A 9,998-nucleotide genomic window follows, 5' to 3' on the forward strand; every position below is an offset into this window, starting at 1 on the left:
TTCAAAATATGCACTTATAGAGTTACATCCTTGCATGTCTCCTGGGAACTCTTAAAAATGTCCTTAAGCTTGGCTTGAAAGCTGCACCAGTCCCAATTTTCCAGGCATGCTTCAGGAAAACCTTTTTGAATTCCTGCTTCTGCCTGCATGTTGGCATTTTCGCCAGTATGCTTGCATATGGTGTACTGGTATGCCTACTGAAACGCTATCGTTTTTGTGCAGACGAAAATGTTTTTTTTCACAGGGTGTTCCCACAGAGAAGCCCCTTCCTGCAGGTACGTATGCAGGTGGTATTTATATAGCACAGACTTAGCACAGACTTAACTGAAATTGCCCAATAATGTTGGGAGTGCTACCTTTCCACTCTAGGAAAGGAATTAATTTATGCACCTAGGCAGTTGCACAGCTCCTACCATTCCCAGGGTGGGAGGGGGTCAGATAGGAGTTTTGAAATACCTGCACACTTTCCAGGAAACAATGATCTGGATAAACTACCTCTCAAAGAGGAGTTTACTTAAATTCGTAATATTACATGATAGTGGGATAATTCGTGTACAAGTAAAAATAATTTGTGACTCCAAGGTCCTGTCGTGAATTCCTTGCATTCATAAATCTTGGTGTTTGCAGATGTACATGTCTAAACAGTAAACAACTTTTTGAATCAGCCGTCAGTCCCGATTCGTCAGAGGTCAAGAAGAGTCTTCTCTGGTGATTGGATGTCCGAAATCTATCAAAGGGAGCAAGTATTCACCAAGAATCACCATTGATCCTAACAACGGATGCCAGCCGGCTTGGTTGGGAACCAACAACATTAAACAAGACCTGTCTGTTTAGGTGGTTATTCCTGCAGAGTCAGAAAACATCGAACTGGAAAGAACTGATGGCAATCAGTTTCAACCCTCGTTGCTTTAAAGGCCTGCTGTCTCCTACATAAATTACATACTCAAGGAGTCTCTATACGGTGGCAGTTCAATTGAACACCTTGTCAGAGAAGAACTTGTTTGAACCTGGCAGCAGTCCACATCAAAGGATTTGACAATGTGGTAGCAGACTATTTAAGCAGGAAGTTTACAAGATCTTACATACAGACTAACTTTCCAGAGAAATTGCAAGCGGTTCAGGGAAACCAGTCTGGTGTGCAAATTCAGACATTCCACTGCAGGACACACCTGATGTGTAGTGGATCCTATTTAGTTTTAATGGGAATCAGGAGTTTAACGTAGCCTTTGGGCTTGCAGGCCTGTGCCCCCGTCACCTAGTGACTTTTAACCAACTTAGCTTGCTCTGTTTTAGCCTATTTATTTAATTATTTCTTTCAAAATGGCTGCCATGTTTATAGTTAATGAAATGTTTTGATTTTACGTTATCAGTGCCACTCTGTGAAGGTGTCACTATCAGTGTCAAAGTTAAGTGAGATACTTAGGTATTCACATTATGTCCCTTTCCCACTCACGTGTGACAGGAACATAACGTACTTTTGGAGGGAATTGTTTATATAATTGTCTCGCCAAGCATGCCTCCTTATCTATTGTTTTGGAACATACCTGCGTCAGGGGTCCTACAAAATCTGTATAAATACACCTCACGCAGACACAGTTATCAGAGGGATTCCTACCAGATGCTATTGACGCCATCTATGCTGCATGTCACCTTGATGCAGACCCAGCCTTCGTGTCACCAAGGAGTCTGATATAGAGGCCCCATTCCAAGATAACAAGGGTTACACTGTACTGGCAGATTAGGTTTATTACACCTAGCTCTCTTTAGGTTAGAGATCAGGGGCCATATGTACGAACACATTTTCCTATAGACACAGAATGGGCAAAACTGTTTGCTACATCTGGCCCTAGGTTCTTCATGCTAGGGTTTTAGGGATCTTTTACATTTCATGTTATTGCATGGTGGTGGGGGTCTTTGTATTCACGAATCTCATCTTTACAATTCTGCTTCTTGCATTGTTCATTATCTTAATCTTTGCAGCTCATGCATTTTACAGTAGATTGCAGTATTGTTAATAAAACCTATTGAAAACTTTACTGCATGTCCTTCATTGCCTGTGTGTGACTGAGACTCGTTGCTCATGTGAGAATGTTTTACCACGACTTCCCTGAGATGTCGCACTTACAAGGAATTTTTTGACTCCAAGGTCACCTGTCGTGAATTCCTTGCATTCATAAATTTTGGTGTTTGCAGATTTACACGTCTAAACAGTACACAACATTTTGAATCAGCCATCAGTACTAACTCAGAGGTCAAGGAGAGTCTTCTCTGGTGGTTGGATGTCCAGAATCTATCAAAGAGGGCAAGTATTCACTAAGAATCTCCATTGGTCCTAACAACGGATGCCAGCCGGCTTGGTTGGGAAGCAACAACATTAAACAAGACCTGTCTGTTTAAGTGTCTTTCCTGGAGAGTCAGAAAACATTGAAATGGAGAGAACTGATGGCAATCAGTTTCAACACTCATTGCTTCAAAGGCCTGCTGTCTCCTACATAAATTACATGCCCAAGGAGTCTCTATATGGCGGCAGTTCAATTGAACACCTAGGCAGAGAAGAACTTGTCGAACCTGGCAGCAATACACCCCAAAGGATTTGACAATGTGGTAGCAGAAAATTTAAGCATGAAGTTTCCAAGATCTTAAGTTGTACAGACTAAGTTTCCAGAGAAATTGCAAGCAAATCATGGAAACCTGTTTGATGTGCAAATTCAGACATTCTACTGCAGGACACACCTGATGTGTAGTGGATCCTATTTAGTTTTAATGGGAGTCAGGAGTTTAACTTAGCCTTCAGGCTTGCAGGCCTGTGCCCCTGTCACCTAGTGACCTTTAACCTACTTAGCTTGCTCTGTCTTAGCCTATTTATTTAATGATTTCTTTCAAAATGGCTGCTATGTTTATAGTTGATTAAATGTTTTGATTTTACGTTATCGGTGCCGATCTGTGAAAGCGTCACTATCAGCGTCAAAGTTAAGTGAGATACGTAGGGATCCACATCATATCCCTTTCCCACTTACGTGTGACAGGATCATAAAGTACTTTTGGAGGGAACTGTTGAATATAATTGCTGCCCCAAGCAGGCCTCTTTATCTATTGTTAGGGAACATGTCTGTGTCAGGGGACCTACAAGATCTGAATAAATACATCTCATGCAGACAAGGTCATCAGTGGGATTCCTGCCAGATGCTATCGACGCCATCTATGCTGCACGTCACCTGGATGCAGGCCCAGCCTTAGTGTCACCACGGAGTCTGATCTAGAGACTTAATTCCTTGGTAACAATGGTTGGGGGGGCGCTTCTTATGGACACAGTACTGACAGATTAGGTTTATTACACCTAGCTCTCCTTAGATTAGAGATTAGTTTCTCCATGCTAGGGTTTTAGGGATCTTTTACATTTCATGTTATTGCAAGATGGTGGGGGTATTTGTATTCACGACTCTCATCTTTACAATTCTGCTTCTTGCATTGTTCATTATCTTAATCGTTGCAGCATATGCATTTTACAGTAGATTGCAGTCTTGGTAATAAAACCTATTGAAAACTTTACTGCATCTCCTTCATTGCCTGTGTGTGACTGAGATTCGTTGCTCTTGTGAGAAAAGGGTAATCTCCGTTTAACGTTTAACCACGACTTCCCTGAGAAGTCGCACTCTAGAGTCCATGTGTAAAGGCTGCCAGAAATCATCTTTTACTGTTTGGGTTTTTGGTGAGGTACTGCTTGTGAGCCGGGAGGGTTGGACCAACAGCTGATACTTGTTGTAGGATTAGCCTAGTCACCTACAAACAAAAGTGCTGTCATCCCTAAACCAGCAGTCTCGCCTAGGAGCGAGAGTACAACTATTACAGATACACTCTATGTCGGAGGGTGTCACATTGCAACATCTCCAGCTGGTTTCGTTTTTATGCCCCCTTACCCCATGTACTTTTTGTACTTTTTTGTGTCTGCCTGCTCTTCCATGATTTGGAAGAGTGGTTTCTTTGTTTTGGCAGGTTACAACACAGATTTGTATCTGAGCTTTCACACGCCCCAGTTTTTTTGTCTATTTATAGGACTGCCTCCCCATGCCACTGCTGTAACCCTGCTCCATGTAAAGTCTGGCCCCTTAACCTTTCCTCAGCTGCATCTAACATGATATTTGTGCAGTGCATTGGAAGTGGCAAAATGTCTGGCTGAATGGAGAACGGGACTCAAATGCTAAATGCAAGTTCTGTGCAGGCAAAACCTAACAAGCATTTGCAATGCAATGGGTCTCGCATTTGCTCAATTTAGAGCTATTAGTGTTGTAAAGTCCTAACCGGACTTTTCTTGCCAAATAAATATAAAGTGAACAGTAAAATAGTTTCACCTAAGTGATTTAAAGTGCATCGGCATGAGCGTGAAGCGCGAAGGAGAGACAAAAAAGGAAACAGAAGTTCGCTTGCAGTCAAACCTATTGGCAGTTATGCAATTACCCATGTAACTGGGTCGATGTCATGCAAAGCGCTCCAATACCACCCAGCGAGATTGCGCTGCGTATGAAATAAACAGAAAAAGTAGTCCAGAAGCCATGCAGAAAACATAGAGCCTTATATATTTTCAGTAGTTGGTCGATGCACTTGAGGAGGGCAAAGCACCGGAAAAGGCATGACGTACGAATGCCTTTTACAAATGAAATCACACAAATTTTAAAAGGCAAGCCCACGAACCAACGAAACTAATGGGCGTGTGGTGGATGTGGTTAAAATCCTACAGAGGGATTACAACAGGTGAGAGCTCTTGCGCACTCAGCCCTGAAAACTGCCCCTTAGCTTACTGCATTAATATTTTCAATAGTTACTGTAATATGAAATTGTACTGCACGACAACTTCAGGCACTTTAAAAAGTGTGCTTGCCAAGTGTACCACACTGCATCTGGCATCAACTTAGAAGCCAATGTTCTAACCAGGCTTCGGAAGAACCTACAGCTGCTGTCTGTAATCATTCATATAGAAATATGTGCAGACAGCTCTTTAAGTGGTATTAAAATAGTGGAAGCTCTCTAAAAGGGAACATGTAAAATACATTTCTGATTCCTACAGAGGGCCACCCAACCAGTATTTTGTTTTCCCTCCAAAATGGAACTGTGTTCAAATATATAACAACTGAGATACACTTAAAATCTGGCTTTGTCTGTGGTTCTTAGCTGTTTAAGATAATTATTTGTAATAAATAATTGTTGTTACTCGTTTAACATTGGAAATGTTTCACTTCTGAAACTGCGAGTGTGAATTCAATAGTATTTAGGCGGGTGGAAACAGCTTCAGCCTTCAGTTATGCTCTTTATGTTAGGTATGTATGATGTTTTTCTTGCACATCTGGTCCATCTGTACATCTTCAATTGTCTTTTTACCCACACAGCACGCACTTTTCACTCTTTCTCGAATAAACTTCCTCGCATCTCCCTCACTACTTCCAAACACACTGTACTCACTCACATTTAAGCTACTTATTTCCTTTTGCCTTGTTAATATTTTGACATGTGTACCCCCTTCACACACCCCACTGAATTTCAGTTTCAACTAGAATACATGACCATTGTTCTGTGTGCTCTATAGAGAGGCCGCCCACAGACAGGCACTGTGCTTGCCTTCGCCTGACTGCCAGAGCTCTCAATCAAAGCCCCTCATACACACCTGGCATGACTCAAAGTATGAACTATACAAGAGCAATAAGTTGAACAAAATAATACAGAAACACAACATGATGAAATAGCTAACACTCTTAGGGAATACAAGATTAAGTAAAACATGTGAAATGAGAGGAACCAAACCACTGACATGCATTACCTTAACTGTTTTAACACTCACTGTTCATAAAACAATCTGTGTTTTGGCATTAATGTTAAGGGCATGGAAATAGGGATAATTTTCACCTTACAGCAGGCAAAAGTCTTTACTATAAGCAGATATTTCCCCCTTTGCTCTTGACTCTGATATTTGGATATTCCCTGCACTGCTGCCACACTGGCTTCAGGAATAAGAACGTGTGGACGTTCAGGCAGGCCGGTCATGTCCTACATATGTCATTTTTGCTTTTAACTATACATTATAAGCAGCTGTTGTTGGTAAAAGGAGGGAAACGCTGCTGCCATCTTCTGCTACCTCAATATATAACTTTAATTTACATCCGAGGTAGAACATGAGGCTATGGCAGTCATTCACGTTTCTTAGTTTTTGTGGATATACCAGCCATTGTCCATGCCCAGGAAGCCTTCTGCAGCTGGCAGATCCTCATCTCTAATCTACTTTTAGTTGTCAGTTCACTGTAACCGTACCCGGGTGCACAGGTTCAGTTCTCTGAACCAGGAAATTACTAATGGGGTGAGTGTAACTCATTGAGCCATCTATGATTTTTAGTTCACCAGAAACAAAGCTGAGACACACCTGACAGCCTTCACTAACCTCCTTGGGGACAAGGGGTTGACAGCAGAGAGCCACCTTAACTGGAATCCCATCATCCTTCCCCATTTTCTTCATGGTCTCCTAGAAATTTAAAGACCTGTTAGGCATAAGCTATAGGGAGTGAAATATATTCAAACAGGAATAACCAAGGGGTGAAGAGATAACATGCATTCATTAGTACGAAAGACAAAGCTGAATTCCAGGAGTTTTGTGACATAATTACCTCAGACCGCTTATTCAAGGCAACACACCAAGAAGAAATATAATGTCAGGATTAGCAAATCTGTATGCCACCACAAAGGAAGATAAGTGATCCTAACCTATAGATTCCTTCACAATGACCGGGTCAGTGTGGGCGATGCAAAATTCACTTTTTGGACAATGTGACAGACCCATGTTTAATAAATAGTGCCTTGAACAGCAAAATGATTAGATGTTGGACATGAATATGGACTTGTTCTTGCGAAGGGCAACATACTGAATTCACAAATATTCAAAAAACTAAAACAAGCACAGATTTGTAAATGATGTTCTGCCAGTCAAGAAACCTGAAGCAATAATTTAATAAATACAATAGTCTGCCAGAACATAGCAAACAACACATTGCTAATATGTGTGGTACCAGGCAACACAAGAGGCAGGTACAGTAACTCACAAAAATGACCTTCAAGTAGCTCATGTTCTGCACTGCTCAGTCCTCCATTAATAACTAGGATCATATTTTCAGAGAATAAATAAAAAAATCTATTTAAAGCTTTCCCATCTAGACATACCAATAAAGGTGTGGAAATGGAAAACGTTCACGTTCATTGAGGGTGTGGGGAAAACTATACAAGAGTGAATGGAGAGCAAAGACTAAGGGGCATATTTACGCAAGGTGTGAGTGATGCTTGAACCACGCATCATGGTACATGCGTGACACAAACATCTAAGTCACATTTTAAAGTCATGCAAAGCCCCTTTGCGTCGTTTTGAGTGACGCCAAAAAATATGGAGCAATCCAGTGAAAAACTCTGTGTTGCATTGCATTGCAAATAGGAGGCATTCCCACGCAACTTCCATGGTTTTGGCGCATCTCCAAACTTAAACCTTTTAAGCTTGGTAATGCACCAAAAAGTTAACCTCCCCTTTATTTCTCCTCGTTACTTCCTCTTTGCCTACTGCATTCTGCAGCCCACTTAGATAGCAGAAAATGCCAATAAGGACTGTTTTTCTGCAGGAAGGGGCACCTTTCTGCACAAAAACAATACTTCATGCAACATAGGCACTCTTGCATCATGGTGCAAGGGTGCCTGTGCTGGCATAGGCAGCCCATTGTGCTCCAGCAAAGGGAGGAAAGGACAGGAATGTACTGTGTGCACATTCCTGCCCTTTACCAGTAACACAGTACAGCAAGGTGACTTTCTACACTGCGCCACTTTCCCATGAATATGGGCCTAGGTGTCTATAGAGGCTGTCTGGCATTTATTTCAGTGCCAGGTCTGCTGCTCCACTAAATTGAAGGGGGCCAGAGGGTGGAGAATAAAAGATATGCTGCCTTCTTCTAACTACATTATCAGCATTACACTCTCCTCTCAAGCATTCCAAAATGAAATTACTAATGCCTGCCAATCATCCCCATCTTTTGCATTTCTCTCCTCGTTCTCCAACCCAATTATTTAAATGCATAGGATGCATGGGGCCATAATACACGAAGTGCTCTGAGGGCCACAGTCTAGTGTGCGCCGATTGTTTGAACTCCTGATCTACTTTGATGTTAAAGAAAGGAACTGCAGAAGCCAGAGTGGCCCCTTCAGCAGTATGGATAGCACCAGTGCAAGACATTCCATAAAGATCAGAAGGGGGTGTTTCCTCATTTCAATGGGAGTGTGGACCCTATGCAAACGAGGATGTTTTTTGCCTATGTGCATAACGCATATTAAAGGCAGGGGTGTAATGCCACAAAATTTGTCAGAAAGTCCACTATTGTGCACCAAGTAGAAGGTGTATTACCAAGAGCTCTGCTTGGGAAGAGGTTGCAGGGTTCTAAGAACAGTTCTGCCATGCTCCTGCAGGCACGTGCCATAACATGGTACTTGCCTGGAGTGAAAACCCAGCTTTTTAAGCAGAGGCCGGGATGCTTCAACAAGAAACAGGGCCACGGTGTTTAACAGTAGCTTTAACCAACGCATTCTCCACAGCACAAGCAAAACTGTCAGTGTTCATCTACGCACCAAGTGCAGACCATTGTTAGTGTGACCGCAGTGATGGATTGACTTGGTCTGCTTCTTTGTGTAAATCGTGGCAGTGCACTAATTTATCATTTGGATACTGGGGTCTTGCCAGCTTTCCCAATTCCCCTCCCCACGAAAGAAAAATAAACTGCCATTTTGGTAATGCCAAACCTTCTGTACCTTCAGCTCCACTTCCAACCCAAGTCTGTGCTCTAGAACACAGGGAACCATGACAGCATCTGCATGGCCTGGACTGCCCGAGTCAGTCCACAGCAGACATGGAAGACGAGAGAGAGTACGAGAGCTAAACAGGCCATAACTGTTCTGTAACAGCTTGAATCCTCCTTCACCTTGATTCATGTACCTTCAAGATTCAGACACTTATGTCTACCTAATGAACTCAATGTAGCAATCCAGCATGCTTTCTGCAAAGATCTGCCAAATTAGAATGCATCCTAGAAGCAGATTTCTGCTACGGAGCAGTTGAAGTTTTGAAAGTATCGCGAAGATTCGTCAATAGACAGCAAAGTTGTTTGCAAAACACAAAACTGTGTCTCTGGGAACAAGACGGAAGTGTGCCCGAGAGAGAAATAACACAAACGTTAATACACAGTCATGCATTTGCGCAAGAGCACTCACTTTAGTAAACATAATGGTATCAGTGGTCAACGAGTGGCCCCAGTGGCCTAATGGATAAGGCACTGGCCTCCTAAGCCAGGGATTGTGGGTTCGAGTCCCATCTGGGGTGAATCAAAGCTTTTAATGCTTTTGCCTGTACTGAAGCAATATTAATCTAGTCACTCGCATTTACCACAATTTAGAGCATAATTGAAGAACGAGAGAAATTACAAGATACACGTTTCTTTGCAAGACTGGGGGCGTTGTATTTGGAGAAGAAGGAAGGCTTTAGGCTAGACTTCTATGAATCTAAATACCGGGTGGTTAAAGTGTAATATTTTGCGATGATTCCGCAAGAGACGTGTTTGAGAGATGCCTATAAACTCTGTCCGCACACAATTTATGTGAGCTTCCGGACAGGCTTAACCCCGGAATCACCTGAACTTCCAGCCTTTAAAGTACATATCGATCATAAAGTTTACAAGAGACGGAAGTGTGCCCAAGAAAAAACACGAGCTGATTCAAAGCGCCGCCGTGAACGCGCAGACAGAGACACGAAATGAAAAAGAAGCAGTCTTGCAGTCAAAGTTCTGGGTAAAAGTGCAATTACTCATGTAAGGGGCGATGTCCAACAGGGAGGGACAAACTAAAGCATTTACCAAGGAAAACAAAGGAGTTTTGAAGGGTGATGACGCCGAAAAAGAAGGTCCGACATATATTCATGTATACCGTGTAATCGAGAT

General features: G+C 42.3%; 1 non-coding gene across 1 annotated transcript; it reads left to right on the forward strand.

Annotated features, from left to right (window-relative positions):
* Positions 1-9,312: 9,312 nt before the first annotated feature.
* Positions 9,313-9,385, forward strand: TRNAR-CCU (transfer RNA arginine (anticodon CCU)). Its single transcript has one exon. It is a non-coding gene; the product is annotated as a tRNA-Arg (tRNA).
* The last annotated feature ends 613 nt before the right edge of the window (positions 9,386-9,998 follow it).

The sequence above is a fragment of the Pleurodeles waltl genome, chromosome 2_1, assembly GCF_031143425.1.
Source record: "Pleurodeles waltl isolate 20211129_DDA chromosome 2_1, aPleWal1.hap1.20221129, whole genome shotgun sequence".
Taxonomy (NCBI): domain Eukaryota; kingdom Metazoa; phylum Chordata; class Amphibia; order Caudata; family Salamandridae; genus Pleurodeles; species Pleurodeles waltl.